The following is a 14,116-nucleotide window of genomic DNA, read 5'->3' as shown; positions in this document are numbered from 1 at the left end:
AGTTGATTTGTCAGAAGACAAACCATCCACAGAGACAAACTGATATCTTTTTGACAGATCTAAACCAGGCCAAAACTTGTCCATGTAGACCAATTTGGGTTTCCAATCGCTCCAAAAGAATGTGGTGATCGATGGTATCAAAAGCAGCTCTAAGGTCTAGGAGCACGAGGACAGATGCAGAGCCTTGGTCTGACGCCATTAAAAGGTAATTTACCACCTTCACGAGTGCTGTCTCAGTGCTATGATGGGGTCTAAAACCAGACTGAAGCGTTTCGTATACATTGTTTGTCTTCAGGCAGGCTGCGCAACAGCTTTTTCTCAAATTTTGAGATGGATGAGAGATTCAAAATAGGCCGATTTTTATTTATTTTTTATTTTTATTTTTTACATTTATTTAAAAAAAAAATGCTATTATTTTTATATATATTTTTATTTTTTATATATATTTTCTGGGTCAAGGTTTGGCTTTTTCTATACAGGCTTTATTACTGTCACTTTTAGTGAGTTTGGTACCCATCCGGTGGATAGGGAGCTGTTTATTATATTCATTATAGGAGAGCCAAGTACAAGAAGCAGCTCTTTCAGGTGGTTTTGTTGGAATAGGGTCCAGTATGCAGCTTGAAGGTTTAGAGGCCAAGACGGTTTTCATCAATGTGTCAAGAGATATAGTATTAAAAAACTTGAGTGTCTTCCTTGAGCCTAGGTCCTGGCAGTGTTGTGCAGACTCAGGACAACTGAGCTTTAGAGAAATACGCAGCTTTAAAGAGGAGTCCGTAATTTGCTTTCTAATGATCATGATCTTTTCGTCAAAGAAGTTCATGAATTTATCACTGCTGAAGTGAAAGCCATCCTCTCTTGGGGAATGCTGCTTTTTGGTTAGCTTTGCGATAGTATAAAAATTACATTTTGGATTGTTCTTATTCTCCTCAATTAAGTTGGAAAAATAAGATGATCGAGCAGCAGAGAGGCTCTTCGAAACTGCACGGTACTGTCTTTCCAAGCTAGTCGGAAGACTTCCTGTTTGGTGTAGCGCCATTTCCATTCCAATTTTTTGGACGCTTGCTTCAGGGCTCAGGTATTTTCTGTATACCAAAGAGCTAGTTTTTTATGACAAATGTTTTTTGTTTTTAGGGGTACGGCTGCATCTAGGTATTGCGCAAGCTTGATTTTAGTTCCTCATTTAGGTGGTTAACCGATTTTTGTACTCTGACGTCCTTGGGTAGGTGGAGGGTGTCTGGAAGGGCATCTAGGAATCTTTAGGTTGTCCAAGAATTTATAGAACGGCTTTTGATGATCCTTGGTTGGGGTCTGAGCAGATTACTTGTTGCGATTGCAAACGTAATAAAATGGTGGTCCGATAGTCCAGGATTATGAGAAAAATGATTAAGATCCACAATATTTTTTCCAAAGGAAAAAACTAGGTCCAGAGAAGGACTGTGACAGTGACTAGGTCCGGAGACATGTTGGACAAAACCCACTGAGTCGATGATGGCTCCAAGAGCCTTTTGGAGTGTGTCTGTCCGTGTGAATATTAAACTCACCAAAAATTTGAATATGATCTGCAATGACTACAAGGTCCAATGGGAACTCGGTGAGGAATGCTGTATACGGCCCAGGAGGCCTGTAAACAGTGGCTATAAAAAGTGATTGAGTAGGCTGCGAAGACTTCATGACTAGAAGCTCAAAAGACGAAAATGCAGTCTTTTTCTTGTAAATGGAAATTTGCTATCATAAATGTTAGCAACACCTCCGCCTTTGCGGGAACGCTAAGGGATATGGTCACTGGTGTAACCAGGAGGAGAGGCCTCATTTATCACAGTAAATTCATCAGGCTTTAGCCATGTTTCAGTCAGGCCAATCACATCAAGATTATGATCAGTGATTAGTTGACTGACTTTAACTGCCTTGGAAGAGAAGGATCTAAAATGTAAGTAGCCCTATTTTGAGATGTGAGATTTCACAATATCTTTCCATAATGACAGGAATGGAGGAGGTCTTTATTTTTAGTGAGATTGCTAAGGCGAAAACCGCCATGTTTAGTTTTGCCCATGTTGGCCCAACCTAGATCGAGGCACAGACGCGGTCTCAATGGGGATAGCTGAGCTGACTAGACTGACTATACTAGTGGCAGACTCCACTAAGGTGGCAGGGTGGCTAACAGCCTGCTGCCTGGCCTGCACTCTATCTCATTGTGGAGCTAGAGGAGTTCGAGCCCTGTCTATGTTCATAGATAAGATGAGAGCAGAGATAATGGTGGGAGGCTTCGGTGTCTCAGACTCTGTAACGGGTGGAGGAGAGACCAGAGAAGACTGACACGTTGCTTAATTAATGGGGAGAACCGGTTGAATGTTTCTGTCGGCTGAATGAGCGACACCGGTTGAGCATTCCTACAGCAGTTCCTTCCAGATACCATGAGAAAATGATCCAGCTGCGGGGACTGTGCGAAGGGCTTTATACTACTATCTGTACTTATTGGTGGCACAGACGCTCTTTCATCCTTTCCTACACTTAAATTTCCCTTGCCTAACGATTGCGTCTGAAGCCGGGCTTGCAACACGGCTATCCTCGCCATAAGGCGATCATTCTCCTGTATATTGTGAGAAGCTTCGGCTGGTGGAGGTCTTGTAGAACCATGTCCAGATAAATCGTCCGAAGTGAAAAAGTTTTTAATGAAAAAAGTATTTTTTTAAAACGGTAATTAAAAAGAAAAATAAACATAAAAAACATTTAAAAAAGATAAGAACATAAAAAAAACAAAGTTGGCAGGTAGCAAAGAAACGTTAGCAACAAACCGCACAGCAGTATGTAAACAAGTGTACAAGCTGTGACCGGAAATGACGATAACGTATTGGAAGGAACAATAAGACCCCTGAACAGCTAATCAAAATGGTTACCCAGAACATCTCTTAAAAATACCTTTTTATATGCTCAACTGTCACCACCTTTTAGACAACCATCACACCCGAGTCATCTTTGTCTCAGATCAGATCTCATATTCAGACCGACTCAAGGGTTCAGGCAAAACAAATGTTGTGGAACAAAGAGATTTTAATCGTCTTCCCTCTCCCCTACTTCGCTCCACCTGAGTCATCTCACCCCTGTAGGAGCCCTGGGGCCTTTAGTACTTTAGTTCCCCATTCCAACGCCGACCACTCGGATTAATGGCTGTTTTGGCAACAAATGAGATCATGGCTAATTTGGCTGTGCTGATGTTTCCTGCTGAATGCTACCTGGTTCCATTGTGGCTGGTGTCATGGCTGGCTGCTTCCAGCTCAGGCTGGTAATTGAGCAGCTGTTTAGTGACACCGGTCGTGAACCGTGCAGTGGTAGGGAGGTTAGAGGAGGAACCTCAATCTGTCATTGGATAGAAGAAGAATGTGGATTTTCTGCATTTTGAATGTTTAAGTATATAATCCTATGGTTTGAGGCACCATTTACCCTGAGATTGCTTTAATTAAGATGTTAGTCAAGTTGTGTTTTGGGTGGCAGTGTTGGCTGAGTAGAAGGCTACGCAGACCCAGGGGCTGTAAAGGCCTGTTCTGGACTTGGCACAGAGTTCTGAGTTCCTTCAAAGCTGTTTCAGGATCAATAGAACCTAGAATAGAACAAGTTAGAATCTGGTTGCTCCGTTATAATCTGAGAGTTCCATTAGCCTCAAATGTCTGGTGTGTTTACTGTAATCATGTGTAATAGAGGCGGTCTTAGTGGTGCCCTGCAGTGCTCCTTGGTGGGTAACCAAAGCCTCACCCTGGCTGACCAAAACACTCGCAAAGATCAAAACAAGCAGCCTGTAAAAGACCAAAGGAAAGCTGTCATAAATGGGTACCAGGATAGATATCGGGACATGGATAATGTTATGGATATCGGGCCATTTTAAGGAGCACTTGAGATGGACAATGGGATGCCACCTTTTCAGTAACTAGTACCCTAGACCCACTCCAATTCGCATACCGCCAGATCTACAGATGACTCAATCTCAATCGCACTCCACACTGCCCTTTCCCACCTGGACAAAAGGAACACCTATGTGAGAATGCTGTTCATTGTCTACAGCTCAGCGTTCAACACCATAGTGCCCACGAAGCTCATCACTAAGCTAATGACCCTGGGACTAAACACCTTCCTCTGCAACTGGATACTGGACTTCCTGATAGGCCGCCCCCAGGTGGTAAGGGTAGACAACAACACGTCTGCCACGCTGATCCTCAACATTGGGGTCCCTCAGGGGTGTGTACTTAGTCCTCTCCTGTACTCCCTGTTCACTGTGTGGCCAACACGACTCCAACACCATTAAGTTTGCTGACGACACAACAGTGGTAGGCTTGATCACCGACAACGATGAGACAGCCTATAGGGAGGAGGTCAGAGACCTGGCAGTGTGGTAACAGGACAACAGCCTCTCTCTCAATGTGAGCAAAACAATAGAGCTGATCTTGGACTACAGGAAAAGGTGGGCCAAACAGGCCATCGACGGGGCTGTAGTGGAGCGGTGTCCACATCACCAACGAACTATCATGGTCCAAAACACACCAAGACAGTTGTGAAGAGGGCACGACAACACCTTTTCCCCCTCAGGAGACTGAAAAGATTTGGCATTGGTCCCCAGATCCTCAAAAAAGTTCTACAGCTGCACCATCGAGAGCATCCTGACCGGTTGCATCACTGCCTGGTATGGCAACTGCTCAGCATCTGACCGTAAGGTGCTACAGAGGGTAGTGGGTAAGGCCCAGTTTTCTGCCATCCAGGACCTACAGTGGCAAGAAAAAGTATGTGAACCCTTTGGAATTTTCTGGATTTCTGCATAAATTGGTCATAAATTTAGATCTGATCTTCATCTAAATCACAACAACAGACAAACACAGTCTGTTTAAACTAATAACTCAAAAATTATTGTATTTTTCTTGTCTATATTGAATACATCATTTAAACATTCACAGTGTAGGTTAGAAAAAGTATGTGAACCCCTAGGCTAATTACTTCTCCAAAAGCTAATTGGAGTCAGGAGTCAGCTAACCTGGAGTACAATCATTGAGATTGGAGATGTTGGTTACGGCTGCCCTGCCCTGTAAAAAAACATTCACAAAATTTGAGTTTGCTATGCACAAGAAGTATTGCCTGACGTGAACCAATATCTCAGAAGACCCAATATTAAGAATTGTTGACTTGCATAAAGCTGGAAAGGATTACAAAAGTATCTCTAAAAGCCTTTGATGTTCATCAGTCCACGGGTAGACAAATTGTCTATAAATGGAGAAAGTTCAGCACTGTTGCTACTCTCCCTAGGAGTGGCCATCCTGCAAAGATGACTGCAAGATCACAGGTCAGAATGCTCAATGAGGTTAAGAAGATTCCAGCTAAAGACTTAAAGAAATCTGTGGGACATGCTAACATCTCTGTTGACAAGTCTACGATACGTAAAACACTAAACAAGAATGGTGTTCATGGGAGGACACCACAGAGAAGCCACTGCTGTCCAAAAAAACATTTGCTGCACATCTGAAGTTTGCAAAAGTGCACCTGGATGTTCCACAGCGCTACTGGCAAAATATTCTGTGGACAGATTAAACTACAGTTGTATGGAAGGAACACACAACACTATGTGTGGAGGGAAAAAAAGGGCACAGCACACCAACATCAAAACCTCCCAGCTGTGAAGTATGTTGAAGGGAGCATCATGGTTTGGAGCTGCTTTGCTGCCTCAGGGTCTGGACAGCTTGCTATCATCGATGGAAAAATGAATTCCCAAGTTTATCAAGACATTTTGCAGGAGAATGTACGGTTATCTGTCTGCCAATTGAAGCTCAACAGAAGTTGGTTGATGCAACAGGACAACGACCTAAAACACAGAAGTAAATCAACAACAGGATGGCTTCAACATAAGAAAATATGCCTTCTGGAGTGGCCCAGTCAGAGTCCTGACCTCAACCTGATTGAGATGCTGTGGCATGACCTCGAGAGTGTTTCATACCAGACATCCCAAGAATATTGCTGAACTGAAACAGTTTTGTAAAGAGGAATGGTCCAAAATTCCTCTTGACCGTTGTGCAGGTCTGATCCGCAACTACAGAAAATGGTTGGTTGAGGTTATTGCTGTCAAAGGAGTGTCAGCCAGTTAGTAAAACCAAGGGTTCACATACTTTTCCCACCCTGCACAGTGAATGTTTACATGGTGTGTTCAATAAAGACATGAAAACGTATAATTGTTGTTGTCTTATTAGTTTAAGCAGACTGTGTTTGTCTATTGTTGTGAGTTAGATGAAGATACGATCAAATTTTATGATCAATTTATGCAGATGTCCAGGTAATTCAAAAGAGTTCACATACTTTTTCTTGCCACTGTATATACCAGGCGGTGTCAGAGGAAAGTCCAAAAAATTGTCAAAGACTCCAGTTACCCAAGTCTTAGACTTTTCTCTGCTACCGCACGGCAATCGGTACCGGAGCGCCAAGTCTAGGACCAAAAGGCTCCTTAACAGCTTCTACCTCCAAGCCGTAAGACTGCTGAACAATTTAATCAAATGGCCACCGGACTATTTACAATGACACCCCACCCCTCCATTTGTTTTGTACAGTGCTGCTACTCGCTGTTTATTATCTATGCATAGTCACTTCACCCTTACGTACATGTAAAAATTACCTCGACTAACCTGTACTCCCGCACATTGACTCGGTACCGGTACCCCCTGTATATAGCCTCGTTATTTTGTGTTATTTTTTACTTTAGTTTATTTGGTAAATATTTTCTTTAACTCTTCTTGAACTGCGTTGTTGGATAAGGGCTTGTAAGTAAGCACTTCACGGTAAGGTCTACCTACACTTGTTGTATTCGGCACGTGACAAATAAAGTTTGATTTGTTCATCTCATTAATACATTAGTATAATATTCGGTAAGAGATAAGTCTGAGGGTTCTCCCTGTTTTCATTGGCAGACTGTTTTATCCAAATACACTACATGGTCAAAAGTATGTGGATACATGCTCGTCCAACATCTCATTCCAAAATCATGGGCATTAATATGGAATTGGTCCCCCCTTTGCTGCTGTAACAGCCTCCACTCTTCTGGGAAGGCTTTCCACTAGATGTTGGAAGATTGCTGGGGCTCGAGCATTAGTGATGTCGTGCACTGATGGTGGGCGATTAGGCCTGGCTCGCAGTCGGTGTTCCAATACATGCCAAAGGTTTTCGATGGGGTTGAGGTCAGGGCTCTGTGCAGGCCAATCAAGTTCTTCCACACCGATCTCGACAAACCATTTCTGTATGGACCTCGCTTTGTTCACGGGGATATTGTCATGCAGAAACAGGAAAGGACCTTCCCCAAACTGTTGCCACAAAGTTGGAAGCACAGAATTGTCAAGAATGTCATTGTATGCTGTAGCATTAAGATTTCCCTTCAATGAAACTAAGGGGCCTAGCCCAAACCATGAAAAACAGCCCCAGACCATTATTTCTCCTCCACCAAACTTTACAGTTGTCACTATGCATCCGGGCAGGTCGCGTTCTCGTGGCATCCGCCAATCCCAAATTTATCCGTCGTACTGCCAGATGGTGAAGCGTGATTCATCACTCCAGAGAACGCATTTTCACTGCTCCAGAGTCCAATGGCGGCGAGCTTCACACCACTCCAGCCGACGCTTGGCATTAAGCATGGTGATCTTAAGCTTGTGTGCGGCTGCTCGGCCATGGAAACCCGTTTCATGAAGCATCCGACGAACAGTTATTGTGCTGACGTTGCTTCTAGTGCCAGTTTGGAACTCGGTAGTGAGTGTTGCAACTGAGGACAGACGATTTTTTACCCAATACACACTTCAGCACTCGGCGGTCCCGTTCTGTGAGCTTGTGTGGCCCACCACTTCGTGGCTGAGCCGTTGTTGCTCCTAGATGTTTCCACTTCACAATAACATCACTTACAGTTGACCGGGGCAGCTCTAGTAGGGCAGAAATTCGATCAACTGACTTGCTGGAAAGGTGGCATCCTAATGACGATGCCACGTTGAAAGTCACTGAGCTCTTCAGTGAGGCCATTCTACTGACAATGTTTGTCTATGGAGACATTGCATGGCTGTGTGCTTGATTTTATACACCTGTTAGCAACTGGTGGACTGTAGCTGAAATGGCAGCATCCACTAATCTGAAGGCGTATCTACATACTTTTGGCCTTGTAGTGTACATGCTGTTATCAGTGTGGTGGAGAAAATTGGCATTGCTCAACCTTGCGGTCATTTCCCACTAAACTGTTTAATGGAGGTCTTATCACATGGGAAAGAGTATAGGGGATGATTGCAGGCCACGGTGGCCAGGACGTTTTTATGTGATTTGACCCGTCGTAATGAGATGCAATTTAAACTGAATATATTATGTATGTTATGTTTTATCTTCTCAACGGAGGGTGAAATGAACCTAGTTACTCATGTCTTTATTTTGATTTATTTGTATTTTATTTAACTAGGCAAGTCGGTTAAGAACACATTCGTATTTACAATGACGGCCTACACCGGCCAAACGCGGACGACGCTGAGCCAATTGTACGCCACCCTATGGGACTCCCATGGTTGGTTATGATACAGCCTGGAATCGAACCAGGGTGTCTGTAGTGACGTCTCTAGCACTGAGATGCAGTGCCTTAGACCGCCATGCCGCTCGGGAGCCCTATTGTCCACCAAAACAAAAGTATTCTGTGTGTTTCAGGAATGAGAAAATGTGAGAAATACATTAATCAGAAAATAGACAAATTCAAATGACGCTGAATGTTGATCAGATCACCTTTTATTTTTACATGTACTTAGTTATATGGTGTTACTAGCAATAGACATCTGGAGACAGAATACATGCTGTATATTATATAAAAAAAATGGATCCGAATTTTTGTTGCAATCCAAAAGTTAACAAACAATCCATTAAACACATGAAACACTGTGGCTGATCTCTTTCTCTCTCTGGCTGTCTGTCTCTCTTTCTCTCTCTGGCTGTCTGTCTCTCTTTTTCTCTCTCTGGCTGTCTGTCTCTTTCTCTCTCTCTGGCTGTCTGTTTTTCTCTCTCTCTGGCTGTCTGTCACTCTCAATTTTTTTATTTATTTAAGGGGCTTTATTTGCATGTGCTAGTGAAATTAACACTAAAAGATTTACAAGAAACATTACACTCAAATTTCCATTTCCATTTTTTTGTGGGCAGTGTGCACACACTCAAGAGAGACCTGGCTCTCTCTTGAGAGCCAGGTCTTCCTTCGGCGGCCTTTCTCAATAGCAAGGCTATGCTCACTGAGTCTGTACATAGTCAAAGCTTTCCTTAATTTTGGGTCAGTTACAGTGGTCTGGTATTCTGCCACTGTATACTCTCTCTGTTTAGGACCAAATAGCTTTCTAGTTTAATCCTTTATTTTTGTTAATTCTTTCCAATGTGTCAAGTAAATCTCTTTTTAATTTTCTTATGATTTGGTTGGGTCTAATTGTGTTGCTGTCCTGGGGCTCTGTGAGGTGTGTTTGTGTTTGTGAACAGAGCCCCAGGATCAGCTTGCTTAGGGGACTCTTCTCCAGGTTCATCTCTCTGTAGGTGATGGCTTTGTTATGGAAGGTTTGGGAATCAGGTCCTTTTAGGTGGTAGAATTGAATAGCTCTTTTCTGAATTTTGATAATGAGCAGGTGTCGGTCTAATTCTGCTCTGCGTGCTTTATTTGGTGTTTTATGTCGTACAGGGGGGATATTTTCTCAATTTGGTGTGTGTCCCATTTTGTGAATTCTTGGTTGGTGAGCGGACCCCAGACCTCACAACCATAAAGGGCAATGAGTTCTATAACTCATTCAAGTATTTTTTTAGCCATATCCTAATTGGTATGTCGAATTGTATGTTCCTTTTGATGGCATATAATTTACCTGTGGCGCTGATGTTTAGGCAGAGGTATGTATAGTTTTTTTGTGTGCTCTCGGGCAACGGTGTCTAGATGGAATTTGTATTTGTGGTCCTGGCAACTGGACCTTTTTTGGAACACCATTATTTTTTGTCTTACTGAGATTTACTGTCAGAGCCCAGGTCTGACAGAATTTGTGCAGAAGATCTAGGTGCTGCTGTAGGGCCTACTTGGTTTGGGACAGAAGCACCAGATCATCAGCAAACAGTAAACATTTGACTTCAGATTCTAGTAGGGTGAGGCCAGGTGCTGCAGACTGTTCTAGTGCCCTCATCAATTCGTTGATATATATGTTTAAGAGGGTGGGGCTTAAGCTGCATCCCTGTCTCACCATCCGGCCCTGTGGAATGAAAGCTGTGTGTTTTTTGCCAATTTTAACCACACACCTGTTTGTGTACATGGATTTTAGAATGTCGTGTGTTTTTCCCTCAACACCACTATCCATTAATTTGAAGACCCTCATGGCAAATTGAGTCAACCCGCTTTTTTGAAATCAGCAAAACATGAGAAGACATTTTGCCTTTCTTTTGGTTTGTTTGTTTGTCAATTAGTGTGTGCAGGGTGAATATGTGGTCTATCGTACGGTAATTTGGTAAAAAGCCAATTTGACATTTGCACAGTACATTGTTTTCACTGAGGAAATGTACGAGTTTGCTGTTAATGATAATACAGAGGATTTTCCAAGGTCGCTGTCTCTCTCTCTCTCGCTGTCTCTCATCGGCTGACTTTTCTTTTCTTCAATTCTCTGGAAAGTCATAAAAGAAGATGCATGCTGACAGGCTCTTATCTCTGTCTGTCAGCGCAATAAAACTGTTAAATAAACAGAGTAGGGTGTGTGCGTAGTTCATGTCTTCTTCCATGTCTGTGTGTGTGTGTGTGTGTGTGTGTGTGTGTGTGTGTGTGTGTGTGTGTGTGTGTGTGTGTGTGTGTGTGTGTGTGTGTGTGTGTGTGTGTGTGTGTGTGTGTGTGTGTGTGTGTGTGTGTGTGTGTGTGTGTGTGTGTGGAGCTGTTGCTACTCACTTTCAAATGTTTCGTGGAGCACCAACTAAAAGCAAATAAGTTCAATAGACAGTAGGATTTTATCCTTCTGAAGCAGTCGAGAAAGTTTCTGTGTTGTATTTTAGTTGAGTCTTTGGAACCACCAGGTTGCATAATGAACAGAAACACTGGGTCTGGATCTTTCAAATCAAGCCTTAGTCCAACAGCTGGACAGTGGCCATGACATGGCTCCGCCTCCCACTGTCTGCTCGGTAAAATCAGTGTTGTTGGCGAAGCCGCGGATCGACGTTCGTTGTGCGAACATTCTTCGTATTCTCGTGAGTTTACGGGCGGACCTGCTGATTTACATGGATGTTTACTTGGCAGCTTGTTGCCTCAGCAACGGTCTGTCACCATATGATTAAAAGTCTCTGGACTGATCTCATTCACTGTCTGATGTAAACGAACCGTCCACAGTACAGTAACAATATGATTGATTCAGATCTCTGAAATCCAATAAAAATCCCTGGGAAAGATTCACCTTGATGATGATGATGATGAAGATGCATCCAACAGAATGCTCTAAATATCACTACTAAATGAACAATCTTCACGTGTTTGTGACAGGTTTGAAGACACACGGCTGTGGGGTGAATCAATGTGGGTGGGGAGTGTCAAACTACTACCTGTGAACAGGTAAGGTCTTGTTTCTAATAGACAACAGTAATGTTTTCACCCGAATGACTGGAGGCTTTTTGCATTGTATGAACGTTTTGCTTGAGCCAAAAACAAACCTATTCTACTGGTGTTATGTGTGTGTTATGTACTGAATATTACTGTCTGTGAGAGAGTATAAGTATATGCTTGTATATGTCTGTATTTATCTATCTGTGTGAGTTCGTGTTGCACGGTATACTAATATTAATTTCTAAAAACAGTCAGTGATCTGAGACACAGACATGAGTCCATGGGTTCAAATCCAGCCTGATTACAAACCATTACAAAAACACATTTCCCCCCCATCAGTCAGAGATATTTGTCCCGTGTGGGGGAAAAAAAGCTACAGTGGAATATGAATGTGTATTTGTCCCGTGTGTGTGTGTGTGTGTGTGTGTGTGTGTGCATGCATTCACATGTCTGTGTGGGTGCATGCATTTGTCCTGTGTGAAAGCCAGTGGGCAGAATATGAATTGCCCTCTTCTCTCTCACTGTTTCATAGCTTTAAGTCCTTATGGACCAGATCCAGTGCTCTTCATATTAAACCATCAGGTATTATTCCACAACATACATTACATACAGGGAATTTTTATATCAAGTGTTTTTTCTATTTTTTCTTAACACCAATATTTTTTTATTTTGGAATGGAGTTTTTTTTGTTTTTTACCAAAGAATGGAGTTGCTTGAGAATGTGACACCCTGCATTGGGAAAGTATTCAGACCCCTTGACGTTTTCCAAGTTTTGTTAAGTTACAACTTTATTTTCTAAAATGGATAAAAAAATTGTAAAAAATCATCAATCTACAAGTCCCATAATGACAAAGCAAAAACAGTTTTTATTTTTTTGATTGGAGTCCACCTGTGGTAAATTGAATGGATATGATTTGGAAAGGCACACACCTGTCTACATAAGGTCCCACAGTTGACAGTGCATGTCAGAGCAAAAACCAAGCCATGAGATTGAAGGAATTACCCGTAGAGGTCCGAGACATGATTATGTCAAGGCACAGATCTGGGGAAGGGTACCAAAACATGTCTGCAGCATTGAAGGTCCCCAAGAACACAGTGGCCTCCATCATTCTGAAATGGAAGTTTGGAACCACCAACTACTACAGTAGAGCTGACCGCCCAGGCAAACTGAGATATCAGGGGAGAAGGGCCTTGGTCAGGGAGGTTACCAGGAACCTGATGGTCACTCTTACAGACCTCCAGAGTTCCTCTGTGGAGATGGGAGAACCTTCCAGAAGGACAACCATCTCTGCAGCACTCCACCAATCAGGCCTGTATGGTAGTGGCCAGACGGAAGCCACTCCTCGGTAAAAGGCACATGACAGTCTGCTTGGAGTTTTCCAAAAGGCACATGAAGACTCTCAGACCATAAGAAACAAGATTATCTGGTCTGCTGAAACCAAGATTGGTCAGGAGGAAACCATGCACCATCTCTACGGTGAAGCATGTTTGTGGCCGCATCATCATGTGGGGATGTTTTTCAGCGGCAGGGACTTGGAGACTAGTGAGGATCGAGGGAAAGATGAACGAAGTAAAGTACAGAGAGATCCTTGATGAAAACCTGCTCAGGACCTCAGACTGGGGCAAAGGCTCACCTCCCAACAGGACAACGACCCTAAGCACACAGCCAAGACAACGCAGGAGTGGCTTCAGGACAAGTGTCTGAATGTCCTTGAGTGGCCCAGCCAGAGCCCGGGCTTGAACCCAATCAAACATCTCTGGAGAGACCTGAAAATAGCTGTGCAGGGACGCTACCCGTCCAACCTGACAGAGCTTGAGAGGATTTGCAGAGCAGAATGGGAGAACTCCCCAAATAAAGGTGTGCCAAGCTTGTAGCGTCCTACCCAAGAAGACTTGAGACTATAATCTCTGCCAAAGGTTCTTCAACAAAGTACTGAGTAATGGGTCTGAATACCTATGTAAATTTGATATTTGATTTTTTTTTTTTTTTAATAAACGTGCAAAAATGTCTAAACCTGTTTTTGCTTTGTCATTATGGATTATTATGTGTAGATTGATGAGGAATATATATTTTTTAAAACATCTATTTTAGAATAAGTCTAATGTAACAAAATGTGTAAAAAGTCAAGGGTCTGAATACTTTACGAATGCACTGTATGTCAGTATGATATTAACAGCATTCTCGTAGTATACAGTATGACATTTACGGAGTTGTGCTTTCTCTTGTCTGTCACAGACAAGACATGAGGCCTTGTCCAGGTCACAGCTTGGTGGTAGCAGCCTTACTTAAAAAAAGCTTGACCTCAGGAGACGTACATCATCTAACGAGCTGCGTTAAAACAGCCCTCTGCTCTTCTTACATCTGTTTTTGTTTGCATTTGTTGTGAAGATGCTTTGTTGTTAAGGTCAGACTGCATGCATCATAAAGTACACACACACACACATACACGTCCCCCCACGTGGCTGCCTTATCTCCTGAGTTGATCTACATGTGTGTATTGCGTGTTTGTATAATAGCCTGAGTTTTTGATCAATAACACAAAAAATAAA

The sequence above is a fragment of the Salvelinus fontinalis genome, chromosome 1 (genome assembly GCF_029448725.1).
Source record: "Salvelinus fontinalis isolate EN_2023a chromosome 1, ASM2944872v1, whole genome shotgun sequence".
Taxonomy (NCBI): Eukaryota; Metazoa; Chordata; class Actinopteri; order Salmoniformes; family Salmonidae; genus Salvelinus; species Salvelinus fontinalis.
Note: the sequence above shows the minus strand (reverse complement) of the source record.